The 26464-nt window shown below is 40.5% G+C and overlaps 1 protein-coding gene across 2 annotated transcripts in view; it reads left to right on the plus strand.

Moving 5' to 3' along the window:
- The window catches only part of LYPD1 (LY6/PLAUR domain containing 1), a 62513-nt gene that overhangs the window by 32571 nt on the left and 3478 nt on the right, over positions 1–26464 (plus strand). The window lies entirely within an intron of this gene.

Raw genomic sequence — 26464 nt, forward strand, 5'->3', positions numbered from 1 at the left:
ATTGATGGCATTTGGAGGTGGGGACTTTGAGAGGTAATTAGAATTAGATGAGATCATGGGGGTAGGGCCCTGGTCAGATGGGATTGCTCTCCTTATAAGAGAGATGCCCTCTGTGCACCCACAAAGGAAGGGCCATATGAAGACAGAGCTGTCTTCAAGCCAGGAAGAGGGTTCTTGCCAGAAATCTAATTTTCTTGCACCTTGATCTTAACCTTCCAGCCTCAGAATTGTGAAAAAGTAAATTTCTATTGTTTAAGCTATGAATTCTCGGGCATTTTGTTATGGCAACCCAAGCAGAGTAATACAGCCCATTTCTGTAAATGAAGTTTTATGGGAATACAGCCACACCCGTATGTTCACATACTACTCTCTCTAGCAGCTTCTGTGATGGAATATCAGAAATGAGTCATTGTGACAGATTATTTGACCTGAAAAAGGCGAAATGTTTACTATCTAACCCATTAAAAAAAGTGTGCCAACCTCTGGAATAGAAACTTACCATATACACGGACTTCCCTGATGGTTCTAATGATTAAGACTCCATGGTTCCACTGCAGGAGGTGCAGGTTCGATCCCTGGTTGAGGAACTAAGATCCCATGTGCCATGCAGCATGACCAAAAAAACAAGGAAACTTACCATACACAGCATAGGTTTTGAACAGGAAAAACCATCCCCATGAGATATAAAAGGGTCAAATGAAAGAAACTGCCTTAGTGGACAGTGGCCAAACCAGCACTGGCCTGATCATCTCCAGGAATGTCTGGGATGTCCAACCCAAACCCTTTGAACAGGGTCACCTCACACACAAGCTGAGTGGTTGATGGTGAACATTCTTGCCCTCAGTGGTTGAAGTCCTTGAGGGGAGCCTGTCCTCGCGTGAGGCTGATACAACAGATCAGTAGTCATGACAGTGGGGTAGAAAGGGAGAGAGTGTCACAGAACAGCATGGTAAGCAATGAAGAAGCAGCCAGCTTGTCTCTCTCCATGGCTGTGGATCCGCAGGGCATCGGAGGCTTCCTTGCTGCAGAGCAGAGTGGAAGCAGGTGTGGGATGCAGGATGAAATCTTTGCTGATAGTGAAAAGACGTCTCCGTGGGTAAGATCCATTGTGCATTGAGAGTCTGCATATGCTCTCTCCCTCCCCAAAGTGGCCAGTGTCAGAATCCTCTGGGGTTGGTTCTGGGAATCCGTGCTTTTAAGGCATGCCCAGGTAATTCTTCTGCACCTTGATGTCTGTGAACTATTGGGTGAGCAGTTCCCACCTGCTGGAGTGCTAGCACTGTTCCTACCCAGGAGTGGGCATCTCTATGACCAGCCCCTAAGTGAAGAATCTTGATGAAGGAGAACCCCAATCAAAGGCACAACATGAGCAGTTCAGTACACAAAAGAGTTTTTGTACCTGTGTGCCATCAGCCAGATCAGCCTTGAGGTTTCTGAGTCAGAATGCCAGCCAGGGAACATCGTTCTAAGGCTCAGTACTGTAGAATTCCATGGCTGAGACCACCGCTGGGCTGGACTGACTTCAAGCAGAGTTCTTCCAGGTGCCTTGTTTTCTGCTTGCTCAATCTGTGGGTGACCCAGCTGTGTTAGAAACAGGCAGAAAGAGCTGGACTCAAACACAAAGCAAACACCATCTTTCTTGTTCTTACCATGTAATCAATAATTCAACCCTGGAAAGCAAGCCTGACTCCTGATGAAGTGCTTGCTGCAAAGAAGATGACAGGGCCATCCACCAACTTCTAACACTTTTTTCTGTCTATCTTTCTCTCTCCCTCCTTCTGTTGTACCTCTGCCCTGCCTTTGGTTTTCCTCCATCTGAATGCAAAATGAACATGTCTGCTAAAATGTGGTCCAAATAGAGTCAAAGAGGATGCCAGGATAGAGTGTTAGCAGCTATAGGAGAGAAGAGGCACTAGTTATTTTAAATGTCAGAGCAAAGCAGTAATTGAACTCAGGGTCCCCTTTGAGTGACACACCAGAGTGTCACAGATCCAACAAGTGGCCACTTAGGTGAATTAAGGCTGTGAATCAGAAGATGCCCCATAGACAGGCAATAACAACACCAACAACAGTAATAATAGCAGATGCAAACACTTGCATAGTACTACTTTGTGCCAGGTGCTTCTCCAAGTGAACTATGAACACATAGTTCATTTAAGTCGGATCATTTCTAGTGTCTGTAAAATCCACCGTGGAACAAATGTTCTGGTACCATCTATTTGAATGCATTTCAATCTCAATATATACAATACTTAGTTCCAGTGTGTAGGGTACAGAGGATCTAATTCCTTGTTCCTTATTTCCATGTTTTATGTTTTCAGCATAATTCTTGGAAGCATCATCTCCTTAAATGTTGGGTTTCATGAGCCCAGGAGAACAGGTACAATTGCTACAGTGGAATAAACTCTTCTAGGAGAAACCTCAGTATTTTATTTACTCTTGCCTTCCTCCCCTGGCATGCCTTTCATTCACGTTTTAAATATGATTAATACGAATGACTTCCCCAGGCAGAACAATTTGTTATTTTTAAAAGAAGCATAACCACCCATCTAAATCCAAGAGCCCCTGGGAGGTCATCACCTCTCTGAAAGACTTAAAAGAGGATTAAAGATTTAAACGCTGGGTGTCTTGATTAATCTGGTGACAGTGGGTGGTGTGTTCCACATTTCTGGTCCACAGATTAGAGCTTGAGAAATGACTTGACTTTGGCAGAACATCTCTGCGCCCCATGGGGTAGAGCAGCTGGGAGCTGGCCCAAGCCGTGGTTGATGGACAGCCTTCTTCAAGCTGCCAAGCCTGCTAGCTCTGGGTCTGACTCCCTATTACCAAGTCATAAGCCTCTCACAGCCCTGTATCTGTATCAACCAAGGCCTAGAGGTGAGTTTTAGCTTTCAGTGCTGTTATCCAGACCTCACCAGCTGAATAAAATTTTGGTTCAACTAGTCAGAAAAGCACCCACTATTATGGGAACTCGGCTGCTGCTGCTGCTAAGTCGCTTCAGTCGTGTCCAACTCTGTGCGACCCCATAGACGGCAGCCCACCAGGCTCCTCCGTCCCCGGGATTCTCCAGGCAAGAACACTGGAGTGGGCTACCATTTCCTTCTCCAATGCATGAAAGTGAAAAGTGAAAGTGAAGTCGCTCAGTCGTGTCCGACTCTTAGCGAGCCCATGGACTGCAGCCCACCAGGCTCATCCATCCATGGGATTTTCCAGGCAAGAGTACCAGAGTGGGTTGCCAGGCCCCCTTCAAATGATCCTCCTCTCTTCTGTTTTATCTTCTCCCTTTCTCTTTACATTCTCTCTCTCTCTCTCTTTTTTTTTTTTTCCTATTTTTCCTCCTTTCCTTCCTTCCTTCCTACCTTCCTTCTTCTTTTTCTTTCTTACTCTTTTTCTCCCTCTCTCCCTCACTCCTCTGTCCATGGGATTCTCCAGCAAGAATACTGGAGTGGGTTGCCATTTCCTTATCTAGAGAATTTTCCCAATGCAGGGATCAAACCTATGTCTCCTGCATTGAAAGGTGAATTCTTTACCGTTAAGCACCCGGGAAGCCCCATTTCTTTCTTATTGAGCCCTTATGCACCAGTCACTGTTTTAAGTGCTGGAGCTATATTTTATTAATAAAACACATTAGTGGAATATGTATTGTATTAGAAGAGATTAAGAAAGAATTCATGCAGGAAATGTGCTTCCCTCAGCTGTCTGGAGAAGTCCCAAAACGCATCCCCATCCTGCTATTGGACATGTTGCCTTCTGCAGCGGGCGGCTGCTGAAAGCTCCAGAACAGCTCTGAAGCCGCAGGGAAACCAGAGCTCTGGTGCCCTGGGCAGAACCTGTCTAAGGTTCCAGAGGAGCCCTGATTCCATGAGGCTGGGGTATATTCTATCCAGGATGGTGTACACGCCTGTCTACCACCTAGGTGCCATATGCCACCATGTGCCTCCAATCTCGATGAGGTGGCTCACTCAATTTATACTTCTCAGTTCTGTCCATTTGTAACTACAGATGCAATCCACGTGGGTGTATTCTTACCATAAAACATTTAAATATCATAAATATATCAAAGTGCTTGCTGACTACCGGCCATCCCTAAAGGAATCACAGCTGTTCAGTGTATAGCCTTCTGGAACTCTTTGATTTTATTTGGAGATGTAAATGTGTACACTGAGCTATGCGTGCATATGCACACACCACTATCGACTTGCTCCAAAAACACATATTGTTATTGCTTTGCATTTTTTTTCTTACATAGAAGGTATATTTACATATCATTCTGGAACTCCTTTTTCTCATTGAGAACCAACAAGGTCACTATAGAGAGTAATTCAGTAATCACTATATTGAGCTCATTCAATGTAGGACTCTGTGGTTTCCTTTCAACGGTGCTTTAACTTCCCATAGTACAAATGTACCGCTTTCCTATGAAGAATGTGCATGTGTGAAAGTGTGCTTTATTTTGAAGGGTAAGTGCTGAGTAGTGGAACAGTGGGAATTGAACATTTTAAATTATTGTAGATGCTTCCAAATTGTTATGCCAACGTATACTCCACCAGCCAGCTGTGAGTGCCCCTCTCTGGTTTAATTGCAGCCCTTCCTCATTTGGAGCCAGACCTGAGTTCATGGGATCTGGGTTAAAGGAAAAACAGAAAGACAGAGGCAAGTATTTTCTTCCCTGGAGTCCTAAAACTTGGGCTCTGGGGCTGTCTGCTAGAGGGAGTGTGCATTCCTGGGCGCCCTCTAGTGGACAGAGCTGGGAAGGAACTTTGCTGCCCTGGGAAGAAGTTCAGTTCAGTCGCTCAATTGTGTCGGACTCTGCGACTTCGCTTTCACTTTTCACTTTCATGCATTGGAGAAGGAAATGGCGACCCACTCCAGTGTTCTTGCCTGGAGAATCCCAGGGACGGGGGAGCCTGGTGGGCTGCCGTCTATGGGGTCGCACAGAGTCGGACACGACTGAAGTGACTTAGCAGCAGCTGCGACCCCATGGACTGCAGCACGCCAGGCCTCCCTGTCTGTTGCCAGCTCCTGGAGTTTACTCAAACTCATGTACATTGAGTCAGTGATGCCATCCAACCATCTCATCCTCTGTCGACCACTTCTCCTCCTGCCCTCAATCTTTCCCAGCATTAGGGTCTTCTCAAATGAGTCAGTTCTTCACATCAGGTGGACAAAGTATTGGAATTTCAGCTTCAGCATCAGTCCTTCCAATGAATATTCAGTACTGATTTCCTTTAGTGTGGACTGGTTGATCTCCTTGCAGTCCAAGGGACTCTCAAGTCTTCTCCAGCACCACAGTTCAAAAGCATCAATTCTTCGGCGTTCAGCTTTCTTTATAGTCCAACTCTCACATCCATACATGACTACTAGAAAAACCATAGATTTGACTAGACAGACCTTTGTTGGCACAAGGAAGAAGGAACGGGGTAAAATGCTTCTTGAGAGGAGGTGTTTATTTTAGAAGGTTAAAAAAAAAGGTACGTAATTTGCATGGTTCTGATTTCAAATGGTTAAAAAGGACCTACAGGGGTTTTTTTTCGTCCCTGTCCCATGGCAATGCAGTATCCTGCTCCAGAGACAACCAATATCAACTCTCTTTCGTGTATTCTTCCAAAACTGTTTTATGCATATGAGTGTAAAATGTATGTAGTAGGTGTAATTTTTGTTTATAAAAATTTTCTCAATGGAAACATATGATACCATTGTGGGAAATGTAGTAGAGCAGTTAGGATTATAAACGCAGTCTTCCTGGGTTCAAATCCCAGCTCTATCATAGTTTATCTGCATGACTCCCAGTCAGATTACTTGACCTCTGTCTGCCTTAGTTTCCTCTTATGCAAAGTACGGGTTATCACTAGAGTTATTGTAAAGATTAAAAGAGTATTTGTAGAGGTCTAAAACTGTTACCTGGAATATGTTGAAAAGCATGGGCTTATTTATTAAATCATTTTTAAAGAAAAGAAGAAAGAAACTGTCCAGCTATACTGTTCTTTTTTATTATTCAATATTTGATATTGAATATTTGAATATTGCAAAATGATCACAGTCTAGTTAACATCCATCACTATATACAGCATTTTTTCTTGTGATGTGAGCTTTTTAGATCTACTCTTCAGTTCAGTCACTCAGTCGTGTCCGACTCTTTGCGACCCCATGAATTGCAGCACGCCAGGCCTCCCTGTCCATCACCAACTCCCAGAGTTAACCCAAACTCATGTCCATCGAGTCAGTGATGCCATCCAGCCATCTCATCCTCTGTCGTCCCCTTCTCCTCCTGCGCCCAATCCCTCCCAGCATCAGAGTCTTTTCCAATGAGTCAACTCTTCGTATGAGGTGGCCAAAGTACTGGAGTTTCAGCTTCAGCATCATTCCTTCCAAAGAACACCCAGGACTGATCTCCTTTAGAATGGACTGGTTGGATCTCCTTGCAGTCCAAGGGACTCTCAAGAGTCTTCTCCAACACCACAGTTCAAAGGCATCAATTCTTCAGTGCTCAGCTTTCTTCACAGTCCAACTCTCACATCCATACATGACCACTGGAAAAACCATAGCCTTGACTAGACGGACCTTTGTTGGCAAAGTAATGTCTCTGCTTTTGAATATGCTATCTAGGCTGGTCATAACTTTCCTTGCAAGGAGTAAGCGTCTTTTAATTTCATGGCTGCAGTCACCATCTGCAGTGATTTTGGAGCCCCCCCAAAATAAAGTCTGACACTGTTTCCACTGTTTCCCCATCTATTTCCCATGAAGTGATGGGACCAGATGCCATGATCTTTGTTTTCTGAATGTTGAGCTTTAAGCCAAATTTTTCACTCTCCTCTTTCACTTTCATCAAGAGGCTTTTGAGTTCATCTTCACTTTCTGCCACAAGGGTGGTGTCATCTGCATATCTGAGGTTATTGATATTTCTCCCAGCAATCTTGAGCTACTGTTAGTAACTTTCAAATATGCAAGGGAGTATTACTAACTGCATCTACCATGCTGTACCTTACATCAATATGACTTAATTATTTTGTAACTGGAAGTTTGTGGCTTACGACCCCCTTCATAATTCCCCCTACCCCCAAAACCCTGCTTTTGGCAATCACCAATGTGTTCTCTGAATTTATGAGTTTGTTTGTTGTTTTAAATTTCATATGTAAGTGAGATCATATGCTATTTGTCTTTCTCTCTCTGACTTATTTCACTTAGCGTCATAGCCTCAAGGTCCATCCTTGCTAGCACAAATGGCAAGGTTTCATTCTTTTTATGCCTGTATTGTATCCTGTGTGTGTGTGTATCACATCTTCTATATCCATTATCCATCAGTGGACACTTAGGTTGCTTTCATATCTCACCTATGGTAAATAATGCTGCAGTGAACATGGGGGTGCGTATACCTTTTTGAAGTACTCTTTTCATATGCTTTAGATAAATAACCAGAAGTGAAATCGCTGGATTATGTGGTAGTTGTATTTTAACTCTCGTCCATACTGTTTTCCATAATGAATGCAGTGATATATAATCCCACCAACACTGCACAAGCGTTCTCTTTCGTCCATATCCTTGCCAACACTTGTTATTTTTTTTATCTTTTTGACAATAGGTATCCTAACAGGTGTGAGGTTGATATCTTCTGTGGTTTTTGACTTGCATTTCCTTGATGACTGGTGCTGAGCATTTTTTCATATCTGTTGTCTGTTGGCCATCTGCATAGCTTCTGTGTAAATATGTCTGTATTCAGGTCTTCTGCCCATTCTTTAAGCAATTTTTTTTTTTTGCTATCAAGTTGTATGATTTCTTTATAAATTTTAGATATTAATCCCTTATCAGATAAATGATTTGCAATATTTTCTTCCATTCAGTAGGTTACCTTTTCACTTTGTTGATGGTTTCCTTTGCTGTACAGAAGCTATTTAGTTTGATGCAGTCTCATTTATTTACTTTTCTTTGGGGGTTAGATCTAAAAAATCATCTCCAAGACTGATGTCCAGGAGCTTGCCGCCTATCTTTCCTTTTAGGAGTTCTGTTGTTTCAGGACTTACACTCGAGTCTTTAATCAATTTGAGTTAATTTTTATGGATGGTGTCAGACTGTGGTCCAGATTCATTTTTTAGCATGTGACTAAAGTTTTTCCAACACCATTATTGAAGAGACTGTCTTTTCACCATTGTATATTCTTGCCTCCTTTTTTGTCAATTAATTGACCACATGTGCATGGGTTTTTTATTCTGGGCTTTCTATTCTGTTCCATTCATCTATTTTTGTCTATTTTTATACCAGTAACATACTGTTTTGATTACTATACCTTTGTGTGTATGTGTGTTAGTCACTTAATCATGTCTGACTGTGATCCCATGGACTGTAGCCTGTCAGGCTCCTCTATCCATGGAATTCTCCAGGCAAAAATACTGGAGTAGGGGTGCCTTTCCCTTCTCCAGGGAATATTCCAGACCCAGGGATAGAACCCAGGTCTCCCGCTTTGCAGCAGATTCTTTACCTCCTGAGCCAGCAGGGAAGCCTTTGTTGTTGTTATTCAGTCACTCAGTCTCATCTGACCCTGTGACCCCCATGGACTGCAGCACACCAGGCTTCCCTGTCCTTCACCATCTCCCGCAGCTTGATCAAACTCATGTCCATTGAGTCGATGATGCCATCCAACCATCTCATCCTCTGTCATCCCCTTCTCCTGCATTCAATCTTTCCCAGCAACAGGGTCTTTTCCAATGAGTCAGACTCTTTGCAATAGGTGGCCAAAGTATTGGGGCTTCAGCTTCAGTCCTTCCAGTGAATATTCAGGATTGATTTCCTCTAGGATTGACTGGTTTGATCTCCCTGCTCTCCAAGGGACTCTCAAGAGTTTTCTCCAGCACCACAGTTTGAAAGCATAAGTTCTTCAGTGCTTAGCCTTCTTTATGGTCCAACATTCACATCCATACATGACTACTGGAAAAAACCATAGTTTTTACTATATGGATCTTTGTCGGCAAAGTAATGTCTCTGTTTTTTAATATGCTATCTAGGTATGCCATAGCTTTTCTTCCAAGGAGCAAGCATCTTTTCATTTCATGGCTACAGTCACCATCTGCAGTTATTTTGGAGCCCAAGAAAATAAAGTCTGTCACTGTTTCCATTGTTTCCCCATCTATTTGCCATGAAGTGATGAGACTGGATGCCATGATCTTAATTTTTTTTTTAATGTTGAGTTTTAAGCCAGCTTTTTCACTCTCTTTCACCTTCATTAAGAGACTCTTTAGTTCCTCTTCACTTTCTGCCATAAGGGTGGTGTCATCTGCATATCTGAGGTTGTTGTTACTTCTCCCGGCAGTCCTGATTTCAGCTTGTGGTTTTCCAGCCTGGCATTTCACATGATGTACTCTGCATATCAGTTAAATAAGCAGGGTGATAGTATATAGCTTTGACACACTCCTTTCCCAATTCGGAACCAGTCCGTTGTTCCATGTCCGGTTCTAACTGTTGCTTCTTGACCTGCATGCAGGTTTCTCAGGAGGCAGGTAAGGTGGTCTGGTATTCCCATGTCAAAGAATTTTCCACAGTTTGTTGCAATCCACACAAAGGCTTTAGTGTACTCATTGAAGCAGAAGTAGATGTTCTGGAATTCTCTTGCTCTTTCTATGATCCAGCAGATGTTGGCAATTTGATCTCTGGTTCTTGTGCCTTTTCTAAATCCAGCTTGTACATCTGGAAGTTCTTGGTTCACATTCTGTTGAAGCCTAGCTTGGAGGATTTTGAGCAGTACTTTGCTAGCATGTGAGATGAGTGCAATTGTGCCATAGTTGAACATTCTTTAGCATTGCGTTTCTTTGGGATTGAAATGAAAACTGACCTTTTCCAGTCCTGCGCCCACTGCTGAGTCTTCCAAAGTTGCTGGCATATTGAGTGCAGCACTTAAGAGTATCATCTTTTAGGACTTGAAATAGCTCAGCTGAAATTCCATCACCTCCACTAACTATTCCTAGTGATGCTTCTTCCTAAGGCCCATTTGACTTCGGTCTCCAGGATGTTTGGCTCTAGGTGAGTGATCACACGATCGTGGTTATCTGGGTCATGAAGATCTTTTTTGTATAGTTCTTCTGTGTATTCTTGCCACCTTTTCTTAATATCTTCTGCTTCCATTAGGTCCATTCCATTTCTGCCCTTTATTGTGCCCATCTTTGCATGACATGTTGCCTTGGTATCTCTGATTTTCTTGAAAAGAATCTAGTCTTTCCCATTCTAGTGCTTTCCTCTATTCCTTTGCATTGATCACTGAGGAAGGCTTTCTTATCTCTCCTTGCTATTCTTTGGAACTCTGCATTCCAATGGGTATAACTTTCCTTTTCTCCTTTGCCTTTTGCTTCTCTTCTCAGCTATTTGTAAGGCCTCCTCACATAATCATTTTGCCTTTTTGCATTTCTTTTTCTTGGGGATGACCTTGATCCCTGTCTCCTGTACAGTGTTATAAACCTCGTCCATAATTCTTCAAGCACTCTATCAGATCTGATCCCTTGAATCTATTTCTCACTTCCACTGTATAATCGTAAGGGATTTGATTTACATCATACCTGAATGATCTGGTGGTTTTCCCCACTTTATTCAATTTAAGTCTGAATTTTGCAATAAGGATTTCATGATCTGAGCCAAAGTGAGCTCCCAGTCTTGTTTTTGCTGACTGTATAGAGCTTCTCTATCTTTGGCTGCAAAGAATATAATCAATCTGATTTCAGTATTGACCATCTGGTGATGTCCATGTGTAGAGTCTTCTCTTGTGTTGTTGGAAGAGGGTGTTTCTTTGCCTTAATAAAGTATTTTGTCCAAGGATCAATAGCCCAGATTTCTTTTGGTTTCTATTCATATGGACTATCTCTTTCTATCACTTCACTTTCAGTCTGTGTGTGTCCATGAGTCTGAAGTGTGTCTCTGTAGGCAGCACGTGGATGGGTCTTAGTTGTTTTGTGTTTTTTTTTAATCCATTCGGCCACTCTGTCCTTTGAGAATTTAGTCTACTTCCATTTAAGGAATTATTGATAGGTATCGGACAAGGCAATGGCACCCTTCTCCAGTACTCTTGCCTGGAAAATCCCATGGACAGAGGAGACTGGTAGGCTGCAGTCCCTGAGGTCCCAAAGAGTCGGATATGACTGAGCGACTTCACTTTCACTTTTCACTTTCATGCATTGGAGAAGAAAATGGCAACCCACTCCAGTGTTCTTGCCTGGAGAATCCCAGGGACGGGGGAGCCTGGTGGGCTGCTGTCTATGGGGTCACACAGAGTCAGACACGACTGAAGCGACTTAGCAGCAGCATGAAATTATTGGCTTTCTGGACGTTTTGTAGTCCTTTTGTACCTTTCTTCTCCTCTTACTGTTTTCTTTTGTGGTTTGAAGAGTTTCTTTACTGGCATGTTTAGATTTTTTTCTCATCATCTTTGTATACTTACTATAGGTTTTTGCTTTGTGAGAACCATTAGTCTTATATATAACAACTTCTATTTAGAGCAGCATATTTGGGTTTCCCAGGTAATGCTAGTGGTAAAGAACCCACCTGGCAATGCAAGTATCTGTAAGAGATGCAGGTTTGATCCTCCAGGTTGGGATGATCCCCTGGAGGAGGACGTGGCAACCCAATCCAGTATTCTTGCCTGGGAAATCCCATGGACAGAGCAGCCTGGTGGGCTATAGTCCATACAGTTGCAAGGAGTTAAATAGGACTGAGCACAGTTTAAGTTGATAACTTAAAGCGGCTTAGCACACTTTAAGTTGATAACAAGTTTGAATGGATTCTAAGGTTCTACATTTCTACCCTCCCCCTCCACATTTTGATTTTGATGTCAAATTTACTTTTTTTGTTTTTTAATTTTTATTTTATATTGGAGAGTAATTGGTTAACAATGTATTAATTTTAGGTATATAGCAAAGTGATTCAGTTATACACATAACTATTCTTTTTCAAATTCTTTTCCCATATAAGTCATTACAGAATATTAAGCAGAGGTGCTATACAGTAGATCCTTGCTGGTTATCTGTTTTAAATATAGTAGTGTATAAGTCAATCCCAACCTCCCAATTTATCCCTCTCCCTTTTGGTAACCATAATTTGTTTTCTAAATCGAAATCTGTTAATCTGTTTCTGTTTTGTAAATAAGATCTTTTGCATCATATTTTTTCAGATTCTGTATATAAGTGATATCATATATTTGTCTTTCCCTGAGTGACTTACTTCACTTAGTATGATTATCTCTATCTAGGTCCATACATGTTGGTTGCTGCAAATGGATTGTTTCGTTCTTTTTAATGGCTAGGTGATATTCCATTGTGTGTGTGTATGTATATGTGTGTGTGTGTGTACACACACACCACATCTTCTTTATCCATTCATCTGTGGGTGGACATTTAGGTTGCTTCCGTGTCTTGGCTATTGTAAACACCACCACAGTGAACACTGGGGTGCATGTATCCTTTTGAGCCATGGTTTTCTCCAGATATATGCCAAGGAGTGGGATTGCTGGATATACGGTAGCTCTATTTTTAGTTTTCTAAAGGAACTTCTATATTGTTCTCCATAGCAACTGTACCAATGTACATTTCCACCAACAGTGTAGGAAAGTTCTTTCTCCACACCCTCTCCAGCATGTACTGTTTGTAGACTTTCTGATAGTGGCATTCCCACTGGTTTGAGGTGATATCTCAGTGTTTTGATTTGCATTTCTGTAATAGTGATGTTGAGCATTTTTCCCTGTCTCTTGGCCATCTGTATGCCATCTTTGGAGAAATGTCTACTTAGGTTTTCTGCTCATATTTTTCTTGATTGGGTTGCTTGTTTTATTGACATTGAGCTGCATGAGCTGTCTGTAGATTTTGGAGATTAATCCCTTGTTGGTCACATCATTTGCAAATATTTTCTCCCATTCTGAGGGCTATGTTTTCATTTTGTTTATGGTTTCCTTCACTGTGCAAAAGCTTTTGAGTTAATTAGGTTTCACTTGTTACTTTTTGTTTTTATTTGCATTACTCTAGAAGACAGATCAAAACAGATATTGCTGAGATTTATGTCAAACAGTGTTCTACCTAAGTTTTTCTCTAAGAGTTTTATAGAATCAGGTCTTACATTTAAGTCTTTAATCCATACTCATTTTATTTTTGTGTATGGTATTAAAGAATATGCTAATTTCATTCTTTTACATGCAGCTGTTCAGGTACCGTTTTTTCAAGCACCAGTTATTAAAGAGATTGTCTTTTCTCCATTGTATAGTCTTTTTTCCTTTGTTGTAGATTGACCACGTGTGCATGGGCTTATTTCTGGGCTTTCTATCCTATTCCATTGATCTATATTTCTGTTTTTGTGCCAGTACCATATGGTTTTGATGACAGTATCTTTTTGTATAGCCTGAAGTCAGGGAGCCTGATTCCTCCAGCTCAGTTATTCTTTCTCAAGATTGCATTGGCTATTCTGGATCTTCTGTGTGTCTATATAGATGTTAAGATTTTTTTTGTTCTACTGGATCTTCTGTGTGTCTATATAGATGTTAAGATTTTTTTTGTTCTAGTTCTGTGAAACATGCAATTGCTAATTTGATAGGGATTACATTGACTCTGTATACGGCCTTGAGTTATAGTCATTTTGACAATGTTGACTCTTCCAATACAAGAATGTGGTATATATTTCCTTCAGTTTGTGTTATCTTCAGTTTCTTTCATCAGTGTCTTAGTTTTCAGAGTATAGGACTTTTGCCTCCATACGTAGGTTTATTCCTATTTTTGATGTGATAGTAAGTGGGATTGATTCTTTCCTTTCTGTTTCTGATCTTTCATTGTTAGTTTATAGAAATGAAGTATTTCTGTGTATTGATTTTGTACCCTGCAACTTTACCGCCTTTATTGATGATCTCTAGTGGTTTTCCGGTAGCGCATTTGGGATTTTCCATGTTTACTGTCATATCATCAGTAATCAAGGACAGTTTTACTTCTTTTCCAATTTGGATTCTCTTTATTTCTTTCCCTTTTCTCATTGCTGTAGCTAGGACTTCCAAAGCTATGTTAATAAAAGTGGTGTGAGTGAGCATCCTTATCTTGTCGCCAATCTAAGATGATATGCTTTCAGCTTTCCACCGTTGAGTTTGATGTTAGCTGTAGGTTTGTCATACGTGGCCTTTATTATGTTGAAGTATGTTCCCTTTATGCCCACGTTTTAAAGTTCGTTCATGATAAACAGGTGTTGAATTTTGTCAAAAACTTTTTCTGTATCTACTGAGATGATCATATGACTTTCATTCTTCAATTTGTTGATGTGGTATATCACACTGATTAATTTGCAGGTTTGAAAAATCCTTGCATCACTGGGAAATATCACACTTGATCATGGTGTATGATCCTTTTAATGCATTTTTGGATTTGGTTTGTTAGTATTTTGTTGAGAATTCTTGTGTCTGTGTTCATCAGTGATATTAGCCTGTCATTTTATTTCTTTCTTTTGGTGGTATCTTTGGTTTTGGTGTCAGGGTGATGGTGGCCTCATAGAATGAGTTTGGGAGTGTTCCTTCCACTACATTTTGCAGAAGAGTTACAGGGTAGGTATTAATTTTTCTCTAAATATTTGATAAAATTTGCCTCTGAAGCCATCTGGCCCTGGACTTTCGTGAGGGCTTTATTTGGAGTTTTTAAATCACAGTTCATTTCCCATGCTTATGATTGGTCTCTGTTTATATTTTCTATTCCTTCTGGTTAAGTCTTGGGAGACTGTGCGTTTCTGAGAATTTGTCCATTTCTTCTAGGTTGTCCATTTTATTGATGTGGTATTGTTGTTGTTTGGTCACTAAATCATGTCCACCTTTGTGACCCCATGGACTGCAGTGTTCCAGGCTTCCCTGTCCTTCACTATCTCCCAGAGTTTAGTTGCTTATAGTAGTCTCTTATGATCCTCTGTATTTCCGTGGTATCTGTTGTAACTTCTCCTTTTTCCTTTCTAATTTTATTGATTTGACCCCTCTCACTTTTTTATTGATGAGTTTGGCTAAAGGCTCATCAGTTACATTTATATTTTCAAAGAACCAGCTTTAGCATCACTGTTTTTTTTTTTTTTTTTCCCTATTGTTTTCTTTCTCTCATTTATCTGCTCTGATCTTTATGATTTCTTTCCTTCTACTGATTTTGGGTTTTGTTCTTTCTTTAGTTGCTTTAGGTGCAAAGTTAGGTGGTTTATTTGTGATTTTTCTTGTTTCCTGAGGTAAGATTGTACAGTAAGTCCCCTACATATAAAAGAGTTGCATTCCAATAAAGTGTTTATAAGTCCAGTTTTTTCATAAGTCCAACAGGGTTAGCCTAGGTACCCAACTAACACAATTGACTATATAGTACTGTATTATAATAGATTTATAATACTTTTCATATAAATAATACATAAAAACACAAAAATAAAAGAAACATTTTTAATCTTACAGTATAGCACCTCGAAGGTACAGTGGTACTGTAACACCTGGCATACAGAGACTGGCATCAAGTGAACAGGCAAGAACAGCTACTGACTGGAGGATGGAGAAGAGACAGGAGGTGGTAGAGGTGAAGAATCATCAGCAAGAGGAGATGAAGGGCAAGCTGCAACTTCACTCATGCTTGATATTGGTGTCACAGGATCTGGTTCCTTGCTGAACCAGATGCATGTTCACATAATGGAAAGATCCTAACTTGAAGGTTCGAATGTAGGGGAATTGTTCTTCAGTGGCCAAGCCATATCCAACTCTGTGGGACCCAATGAAGTGCAGCACACCAGGCTTCTCTGTCCTTCACTATCTCCCTGAATTTGCTCAAACTCATGTCCATTGACTCAGTGATGCCATCCAACCATCTCATCCTCTGTTGTCCCCTTCTCTTCTTGCCCTCAATGTCTCCCAGCATCAGGGTCTTTTCCAGTGAGTCAGTTCTTTGTATCAGGTGGCCAAAGTATTGGAGTTTCAGCTTCAGCATCAGTCCTTCCAATGAATACCCAGGATTGATCTCCTTTAGGATGGACTGGTTGGATCTCCTTACAGTCCAAGGGACTCTCAAGAGTCTTCTCCAACACCACAGTTTGAAAGCATCAGTTCTTTGGTGCTCAGCCTTCTTTATGGTCCAACTCTCACATCCATACATGACTACTGGAAAAACTATAGCTTTGACTATATGGACCTTTGTTGATAAAGTAAGGTCTCTGCTTTTTAGTACACTGTCTACATTTGTCATAACTATTCTTCCAAGGAGTGTCTTTTAATTTCATGGCTGCAGTCACCATCTGCATTGATTTTGGAGCCCAAGAAAACAAAATCTGACACTGTTTCCACAGTTTCCCATCTATTTGCGATGAAGTGATAGGACCAGATGACATGATCTTTATTTTTTGAATGTTGCATTTTAAGCCAGATTTTTCACTCTCCTCTTTCACTTTCATCAGAAGTCCCTTTAGTTCCTCCTCACTTTCTGCCATTAAAGTGGTGTCATCTGGGTACCTGAGGTTATTGATATTTCTCCCACAGTCTTGATTCCAGTTTATGATTCATCCAGCCCAGCATTTCACATGATGTACTCTGCATATAAGTTAAGTAAGTAGGGTGACAACCTTGATGTACTCTTTGTACTCTTGATGTACTCTTTCCCCAGTTTTGCATCAGTCCATTGTTCCATGTCCATTTTAATTACTGCTCCTTGTTGTGCATACAGGTTCTCAGGAGACAGGTAATGTGCTCTGGTATCCCCGTCTCATTAAGAATATTCCAGTTTGTTGTGATCCACACAGTCAAAGCCTTTAGCATAGTCAATGAAGCAGAAGTCATTTTTTTTTTTAATTCCCTTTCTTTTTCCATAATCCAGCCTATGTTAGCTACTCGATCTCGGATTCCTCTGCCTTTTCTGAATTCACCTCATATGTCTGGAAGTTCTCACTTCATGTCCTGCTGAAGCCTAGCTTGAAGGATTTTGAGCATAATGTTGCTGGCATGTGAAATGAGTGCAATTGTATGGTAATTTGAACATTCTTTGGGATTGGAATGAAAAACCTTTTACAGTCCTGTGGCCACTACTGAATTTTCCAAATTTGCTGGCATGATGAGTGCAGCACTTTAACAGCATCATCTTTTAAGATTTGAAATAGCTCAGCTGGAATTCCATCACTTCCACTAGCTTCATTCATAGTAATGCTTCCTTCCTAAGGCCCACTTGACTTCACACTCTAGGATGTCTGGCTCTAGGTGAGTGACCACATCATCGTGGTTATCTGGGTCATTAGGAGCTTTTTTGTACAGTTCTTCTGTGTATTCTTGCCACCTTTTCTTAATTTCTTCTGCTTCTGTTAGGTCCTTGCCATTTCTGTCCTTTATTGTGCCTGTCTTTGTATGAAATGTTGCCTTGGTATCTCCAATTTTCTTGAAGATATCTCTTGTCTTTCCTATTTTATTGTTTTCCTCTACCTTTGCATGTTCACTTAAAAAGGCTTTCTTATCTCTCCTTGCTATTCCCTGGAACTCTGCATTCAGTTGGGTATATCTTTCCCTTTCTCTTTGCCTTTCACTTTTCTTCTTTTCTCAGCTATTTGTAAGGCATCCTCAGACAACCACACTGCCTTCTTACATTTCTTTTTCTTGGGGATGGTTTTAGTTGTGGCCTCCTATACAGTGTTTGGGCTTCCCTGGTGGCTCAGATGGTAAAGAGTCTGCCTGCAGTGCAGGAGACCTAGGTTCGATCCCTTGGTCAGGAAGATCCCCTGGAGAAGGCAGTGGCAACCCACTCCAGTATTCTTGCCTGGAAAATCCCATGGATGGAGAAGCCTGGCAGGCTACAATTCATGGGGTCATAAAGAGTCAGACATGACTGAGCGACTTCACTCCTTATACAGTGTTACAAACCTCCATCCATAGCTCTTCAGGCATTCTGTCTACCAGATCTTGTCCCTTGAATCTATTCATCACCTCCACTGTATAAGCATAAGGGATTTGATTTAGGTCATACCTGAATGGCCTAGTGGTTTTCCCTACTTTCTTCCATTTGAGCCTAAATTTTGCAATAAGGAGCTAATGATCTGAGTCACAGTCAGCTCCAGGTCTTGTTTTCACTGACTACATAGAGCTTCTCCATGTTTGGCTGCAAAATATATAATCAGTCTGCTTTCAGCACTGATGATGTCAATGTGTAGAGTCGTCTCTTGTATTGTTGTTGCTATGACCAGCGCGTTCTCTTGACAAAACTGTTAACCTTTGCCCTGCTTCAATTTGTACTCCAAGTCCAAAGTTGCCTGTTATACTAGGTATCTCTTGACTTCCTACTTTTACATTCCAGTCTCCTGTGATGAAAAGGACATCACTTTTTGGTGTTAGTTTTAGGAGGTCTTGTAGGTCTTCATAGAATTGTCCAACTTCAGCTTCTTCAGCACTAGAGGCTGAGGGCGAGGTGGGCATATACTCATATACTTGGATTGCTGTGATGTTGAATATAGTGGACTTACTGTATTACTATAAACTTCCCTCTTAGAACTGCTTTTGCTGTGTTCCATAGGTTTTTGATTGTCATTCTTTTGTTTTCATTTGTCTGTAGGTATTTTTTAATTTCCTCTTTGATTTCTGAAATGGTTGATTGTTTAATAGCATATTATTTAGCCTTCATGTTTTTGTGGGGGGGGGGGTTGAAGTTTTTTCCCTTGTTGCTGTTTTCTAATTTCATAGCATTGTGATTGGGAAAGATGCTTGATATGATTTCAGTTTTCTCCAATTTACCAAAGTTCACTTTGTGACCCAGCATGTGATCAAGCCTAGAGAAATAAGCAGTGTGGATTCTGCTGCTTTTGGATGGAATGCTTTATAAATATCAATTAAGTCCATCTGCTCTAATGTGTCATTTAAGGCCTGTTTTTCCTTATTGATTTTCTATCTGGATTATCTGTGCAATAATTAATGTGGGGTATTAAAGTCCCCCACTGTTAGTGTGTTACTATCAGTTACTCCTTTTATGGCTGTTAGTATTTGCCTCATATGTTGAGATGCTCCTATGTTGGGTGTGTATATAATTAAAATTGTTTTATCTTCTTCTTTGATCGATCCCTTGATCATTAGTGTCCTTCATTGTCTCTTGTAACATTATTTTGAAGTCCATTTTGTCTGATATGAGTATTGGTACTCTAGCTTTCCTCTGATTTGTGTTTGTATGGAATACCTTTTTCCATCCTCTCGCTTTCAGTCTTTATGTGAAATGGCAACCCACTCCAGTGTGCTTGCCTGGAGAATCCCAGGGACAGGGGAGCCTGGTGGGCTTCCGTCTATGGGGTCGCACAGAGTCGGACATGACTGAAGCAACTTAGCAGCAGATCTGAAGTTGGTCTCTTGTAGGCAGCATATACATATATATATAAGTCTTGTTCTTGTATTCACTCAGCCAGTGTGTGTCTTTTGCTTGGAGCATTTAATCTATTTAGGGTGAAGATTATTATAAATATGTATTCCCTGGTGGCTCAGATGATAAAGAATCTGCCTGCAATGCAGGAGACCCAGATTTGATCCTTGGGTGAGGGAAGGTCCCCTGGAGAAGTGAATGGCTACCCACTCCAGTATTCTTGCCTGGAGAATTCCATGGACATAGGAGCCTGGTGGATTACAGTCCATGGGTCAAAAGAGTCAGACATGACTGAGTGACTAACACACACACATTTTTATTGCCATTTTATTAAATTAGTTTGGAATTGTGTTTGTAGGTGTTTTTTTCTTTGCTTCCTCTTTTGTTCTCTTCTGTTGTGATTTGATGACTAACGTAGTGTTGTATTTGGATTTCTTTTTCTTTCTTATCTATTGTAGATTTTTAATTTGCAGTATCCATGAGGTTTTGCTATAGCAGTCTATGTATAAAAAATATTGTTTTAAGTTGCCCAATATCCTGCATTTGTACTCTCCTCATGATTGCTGATTTTGATATCATATTTGTGTGCAGATGATTTCCTAACTTTACTGTATGTTTGCCTTTACCAGTGAGTTTTTCCATTCATAATTTTCTTGTTCCTAGTGTGGAACAAGATAATTTTCTTTTCTGCCTAGAGAAGTTCCTTTAGCATTTGTAGCAAAGCTGATCTGGTGGTGCTAACTCTTAACTTCTGCTTGTCTGTAAAAATTTTAATTTTTTAGTTGAATCTGAATTAGAACCTTGCATAGTAGAGTATTCCTCTGTTCTACAGAGTATCTGCTGAAAAATCACCTGATAACCTTATGGGAATTCCTTTGCATGTTATTTATTGATTTTTCCCTTGTTGCTTTAAATATTGTTTCATCTTTTAATTTTTGTCAATTTGATTAGTATGTATCTTGGCATTTTCCTCCTTGGGTTTATCCTGCCTGGGATTCTCTATGCTTCTTGGACTTGGGGAACTGTTTCTTTTCCCACATTAGGGAAGTTTTCAGCTATTATCTCTTCAAATATTTTCTGGTCTTCTCTCCCTCTCTTCTCCTTCTGGGACCTCTATAATGCAAATGTTGGTGCATTTTATGTCCCAGAGGCTGTAGACTGTCATTTATTTTCCTTCTTTTTACATTTTTCTGTGGCAGTAATTTCTACCATTCCATCTTCTGGCTCACTTATCTGTTCTTCTGCTTCATTATTCTGCTGTTGATTCCTTCTAGTATATTTTTCAGTTATTATGTTGTTCATCTCTGTTCTTTAGTTCTTCTAGGTCTTTGGTAAACATTTCTTGTATCTTCTCAATCTGTGCCTCCATTCTTTTTCCAAGATCTTGGATCATCTTTACTATCATTACTCTGAATTCTTTTTCAGGTAGATTGCCTATCTCCACTTCACTTATTTGTTCTTCTGCAGTTTTATTGTGTTCCTTCATGTGGGACATATTCTGTCTCATCTTGTTTAACTTTGTGGTTTCTGTTCTGCAGGCTGCAGTGTTGTAGTTCTTCTTGCTTCTTTGCTGTCTTTCCTCTGGTGGATGATGCTGCCTAAGAGACGTGTGCAAGTTTCCTCATGGGAGGGCCTAGTTCCTGCCCACTGGTGGGTGGAGGTGGATCTTGTTCTTCTGGTGGGCAGGGTTGTGCTCAGGCTGACTTTAAGCAGGCTATCTGATGGGTGGGGCTGTGTTCCCACCCTGTTGGTTGCTTGGGTTGAAGTCAAACAACCAACACAGGAGTCTATACACAGGAGCCTATAGCTGTTGGGAGGGGCCAGGTCTTGGTGGCAGCCTCCAGGAGGCCTCAAGCCAATGAGTACTCCCCAGAACTACTGCTGCCAGTGTCTTTGTCCCTGCAGTGAGCCACAGCCAGCCCCCACTGCCACAGGAGACCCTCTAATACCAGGAGGTATGTTTGGTCCAGGCTCCTATGGGGTCAGTGCTTTTCCCCTGGGTCCTGATGCTTACCAGACCTTTTGTGTGCCTCCAAGAGTGGAATGCCTGTGGAATTCCTGCAGTCAGACTCCAGTGGCCTTCAAAACGAGATTCTTTGAGGCTCCTCCTGCTGTTGCCAGACCTCCAGGCTGGGGAGCCTGATGTGGGGCATAGAACTTTCACTCCTGTGGAAGAACTTCTGCATGCAATATAGTTATTTTCCAGTTTGTTGGTCACCTACCCAGAGGGTACAGGATTTGGTTTTATTGCCATCACACCCTTCCTACTGTCTTGATGTGGCTTCTTTGTCTTTGGATGTAGAATATCTATTTTGTAGGTTCCAGCATGTTTTTTTTGTCAACGGTTGTTCAGCAGTTAGTTGTGATTTGGTGTCTTTTTTTTTGTTTTTCAACTTTCTATTTTGGAGTATAACCGATTAACAATGTTGTGATTAAGTTTCAGGTGGACAGCACAGGGACTCAGCCACACATACACATGTACACATTCTCCTTCAACCTCCCCTCCTATCTAGGCTGCCACGTGACATTGAGCAGAGTTCCCTGTGCTGTACAATAGGTCCTTGTTGGTTATCCATTTTAAATATAGCAGTGTGTACCTGTCCATCCCAAACTCCCTAACCATCTCTTCCCTTCATCCTTCCCCCTGGCAACCATAAGTTCATTCTCTAAGTCTGTAAGTCTATTTCTAATTTGTAAAAAAAATTAATCTGTATCATTTCTTTTTAGATTCCTCATATAAGGGGTGTCATACAATTATTTCTCTTTCTTCCCATAATATGACAATCTCTAGGTCCATTCATGTTGCGGCAAATGGCATGATTTCATTTTACTGACTGAGTAATATTCCACTGTATATATGTACCATGTCTTCTTTATCTATTCCTCTGTTGATAGGCATTTAGGTTGCTTCCATGTCTTGGCTATTGTAAACAGTGCTTCAGTGAACACTGAGGTGCGTGTATCCTTTCAGATCAGGTCTTTTCTCTGGATATCTGCTTAGGATTGGGATTGCAGGGTCATGTGGTAGCTCTAGTTTTAGTTCTTTAAGGAATCTCCATACTGTTCTCCGTAGTAGCTCTACCATGGTTTTGGTGTTTCCATAAGAGGTAAGCCTACATCCTTCTACTCCTCTGTCTTGTCCCACTCAAATTTTACTTTTATCTTGTGTATCCCTTAGGTAATTATTGTATTTACTTGTTTTCACTGCTTTTGTCTTTTAATCTTCATACAAGTTTAATAAGTGACTAATCTATTACATTTACTAGATATTTACCTTGATCAGTGAGATGTTTACTTTCATATGTTTTGTCTTTTAATCTTTATACAAGTTTAATAAGTGACTAATCTATTATATTTATTAGATATTTACCTTTATCAGTGAGATGTTTACTTTCATATGTTTTGTTACTAGTTAGCACCCTTTCTTTTCAGCTTAAATAAGCCCCTTTAACATTTCTTATAAAGTTGGTTTAGAGGTAATGAACTCCGTTAACTCTTGCTTCTCTGGAAAACTCGACATCTCTCCTTCAGTTCTGAATTACAACTAAGCCAGGTAGAATATTCTTATTTGGGAATTTTTTTTCTTTTTCTCTTTTTCTTTCAGCACTTTGAATATAGACATACCTAGAGATACTGGGGGCGGTGGGGGGGTTAAGTTCCAGACAACCAAAATAAAGGAAATATTGCAGCAAAGCAAATCACACAAGTTTTTTTGTTTTCCAGTTCATATAAAAGTTACGTTTATACTGTAATCTATTAAGTGTGCAATGGCATTATGCCTTTTTAAAAAGTACATACTGCAAGTAAAAATACAAGGCAAAAACAATTACAGTGGTAATATCAATGGCCACTCATCACAGATCACCATAAGAAACATAATAATGAAAAAGTTTAAAATACTGTGAGAATTACCAAAACATGATACAGAGACATGAAGTGAGCAGTTGCTTCTGGAAAAATGGCACCAGTATCCTTGGTAAACTCAGATTGTCATAAACCTTCAGTTTGTGGGGGGAAAAAAAAAACAACACAGTACCTGTGAAGGACAGTTAAACAAAGAGAAAGTGAGGTATGCCTATGTATTGTGCCATTCCCTTTTGGCCTGAAGTTTCTCATGAAAAATCTGCTCATTTTATGGGGGTTCCAACAAGTTGTTTCTCTGTTGCCACTTTTAATATTATTTTCTTATATTTTCACATTTTAATTATTATGTGTCTTAAGGTCTTCTTTTGGTTCATCTTATTTGGAACTCTCTGGGCTTCCTGAATCTTGATGTCTATTTCTTTCCCCGAGTTAGGGAAATCTGCAGCCAATATTTCTTCACATAAGTCTTCCACCCTCCTCTTCTGTGACTCCAATAGTGTGAATATTAACCCACTTGAGATTGTTTCATAAGTCCCTTAAGCTATCTTCAGGTTTTTTTTTTTTTTTTTGATACCTTTTTGTTTTTTTCTGCTCTGATTGGGTGAGTTCATCTACCTTGTTTTTGAGTTCATTGATCCTTCCTTCTCCTTTACCTAATGTGTTGTTGAACTCCTCCAGAGCATTTTTCTCCCAATTCCGTTATTGTATTCTTCAACTCTGTGACTTCTATTAAATACTTTCTTATATTTTTTTCTCTTCATTGAAATTCTCACTGTGCTCATCCATTCTTCTCCCTAGTTCAATGAGCATGTTTAAGAACATTACTTTGAAGTCTTTCTCTGGTAAATCACCTGTTTTTCATTAAAATTTTCTTCTGAAGTTTTATTTTTTGGAACATATTCATCTTTTAATTTTGATAACTTGTATTGGTTTCTATGCATTAGATGAAATAGCCACCTCTCTTGAAGAGTTGGCCTAGTATAGGAGATGTACCTCATCATTCAACCCTACCCCAGCTTTTGATTATCTCTTCAACCTTTCCAACTGTCTAAACAGCTTATTTTATTATTTTTTAAACTCTTTCATTTTAAATTGGATTGTAGCTAATTAACAGTGTTGTGATAGTTTCGGGTGGACAGCACAGGGACTCAGGCATACGTATTCATACATCCATTCTCCCCTAAATTCCCCAACCATCCAGGCTGCCACATAACATTGAGCAGAGTTCCCTGTGCTGTACAGTAGGTCCTTGTTGGTTATCCGTTTTAAATATAGCAGTGTATACATGTCCATCCCGAACTCCCTAACTTATCCCTTCCTCCGAACTCCCCCCGCCGGCAACCATAAGTTCATTCTCTAAGTTTGTGAGTCTGTCTCTGTTTAATAAAAATGTTCATCTGTGTTTTTTTAGATTTCTCATATAAGGGATGTCATATGGTATTTCTCCTTCTCTGTTTGACTGACTTCACTCAGTATGACAATCTCTGGGTCCATCCATGTTGCTGCAAATGACATTTCATTCTAAGCAGGCTGTTTTAATAGCTCCCAGGAGTTGAGTGTGTGCTGAGGTCAGTTAATGTCCCAAAGAAGAGGATCTTAGCACCTAGATTCAAGCTGCTTGGCAGGCAGACACCCTGGTAGCAACATTTAAAGAATGCAGACATATACAGTTCTGCAGGGCCACAAGTGTAGGCCCCACTGGCCATCAGAGCCAAGTGATTTGGAGATATCCAATGGGAAGCAGTCACAAAAATTAGGGCTCCCATCTTGCGTTACTTATCTAACCAGTCTCATCACTTACCCTTAGTTCTATACAGTTAGACTTAAAAATATATCCCCACACATGTTCTAAGTAAAAATGCAAATAGGAGATATATACAGCATATAGGATGTTATGCTGTTAGGACATGTGCACACACCTTTTCTCCACAGACACATGTAAGTGCATAGCAGTAGGTCTGGAAGAAGGCATCACAAACTGGTAAGAGTGCTTACCTCTTAGGAGGACATAGGATTGGAGTGAGAGGTCAAGGAACATTTTCAGGTTATCTGTCTGAACTTCTTTACAGTGAAAGACATATTTAGTACTTGTTTAATTTTAAAAATTTACTTAAAGGGAAAAAGTTTATTGAAGTTGAAGTGACTAATGACACTTAGTGCTTTTAATATTGAAGAATAAAAACATAGTAATAATTTAACTTTCTAAAATGGGCAATGGTTAGAAAATGTGGAGACTGGGAAATCTGTAAATGGGGAACACCCTGTAGCATGTTCCTTAGAAATCAGCAGTGCTCCCCCAATCCCCGCCCCCAACACACACACACCCACACACACCCACCCACCCACCCTGTGTCCAGGGCCTTTATCTTACCAGGCCAGCTACCTTCCAGGGTTTTCCAACCATGTAAGAAAATCAACTCTTAAAAACATGTAGTTATAGAAAAGAAAGGACATAAAATTGCATGTTTTAATGTAAATCTAAAGTATTTCTTTACCTCTCACTTGGAAGTTTTCGGCACTTCAATTGTGTACTGTTTCTCTAGCATCCAGAGTAGCAGTTCTCAAGGGGGAGGGACCCAAATCAGAGGGGCATACACACACACATCCCTGCTGGGAACCCCAGGGAATGGGGAGCCCTGGCTACTGGTGGACTGTGTGTGTGTAGCCCATTTGCTACCCTCCGTGTCTGAGGGGGATACAAAGCATTCCCTTTGAGGTCCAGCTTTAGCATGACATCCTATGTCCAAAAAGAAAAGTAAGCCATTGATACAAAATAGCCACACACATACACCCAAAGCTATTTTCCAAGTAGTTTTCTCTGCTGTGAAAAACAAAACCATTTTGTGTTTAACATGGGTGGCTACTTTGCTATATACAGTGCTACAGATTTGACAGCATGGGACCAGAATCTTTGGTTCAGATCACAGCTGCTCTGCTTTCTAGAAGTGTGACTTGAACAAGCTATTAAATTTCCTTTGCTATCCCTATCTGTTAAATGGGCATCATCTCAGGGGCTTCCCTTGTAATGTTGCAGGTAGTAAATGAGCTAGTATACCCATCTGGAGAATGCCTGGCAGCCAGGAAAGTATTTAATAAGCTTACCTATTACTTGAGCAAATGCCCATCTTTATAAAGTCAAATGATTATCCAAGACACCCTAACTTGATAAATGTGCTACAATTTGAACATGATACATGAGCTCAAGATGGGCCCCCGGCTTTACTGAGAAAGCCATGTGCCCACACAGTATGTGTTATTAAGTGTTGGCTGTGTGGGGCTGA

The sequence above is a fragment of the Bos indicus x Bos taurus genome, chromosome 2 (genome assembly GCF_003369695.1).
Source record: "Bos indicus x Bos taurus breed Angus x Brahman F1 hybrid chromosome 2, Bos_hybrid_MaternalHap_v2.0, whole genome shotgun sequence".
In the NCBI taxonomy this organism is placed as follows: domain Eukaryota; kingdom Metazoa; phylum Chordata; class Mammalia; order Artiodactyla; family Bovidae; genus Bos; species Bos indicus x Bos taurus.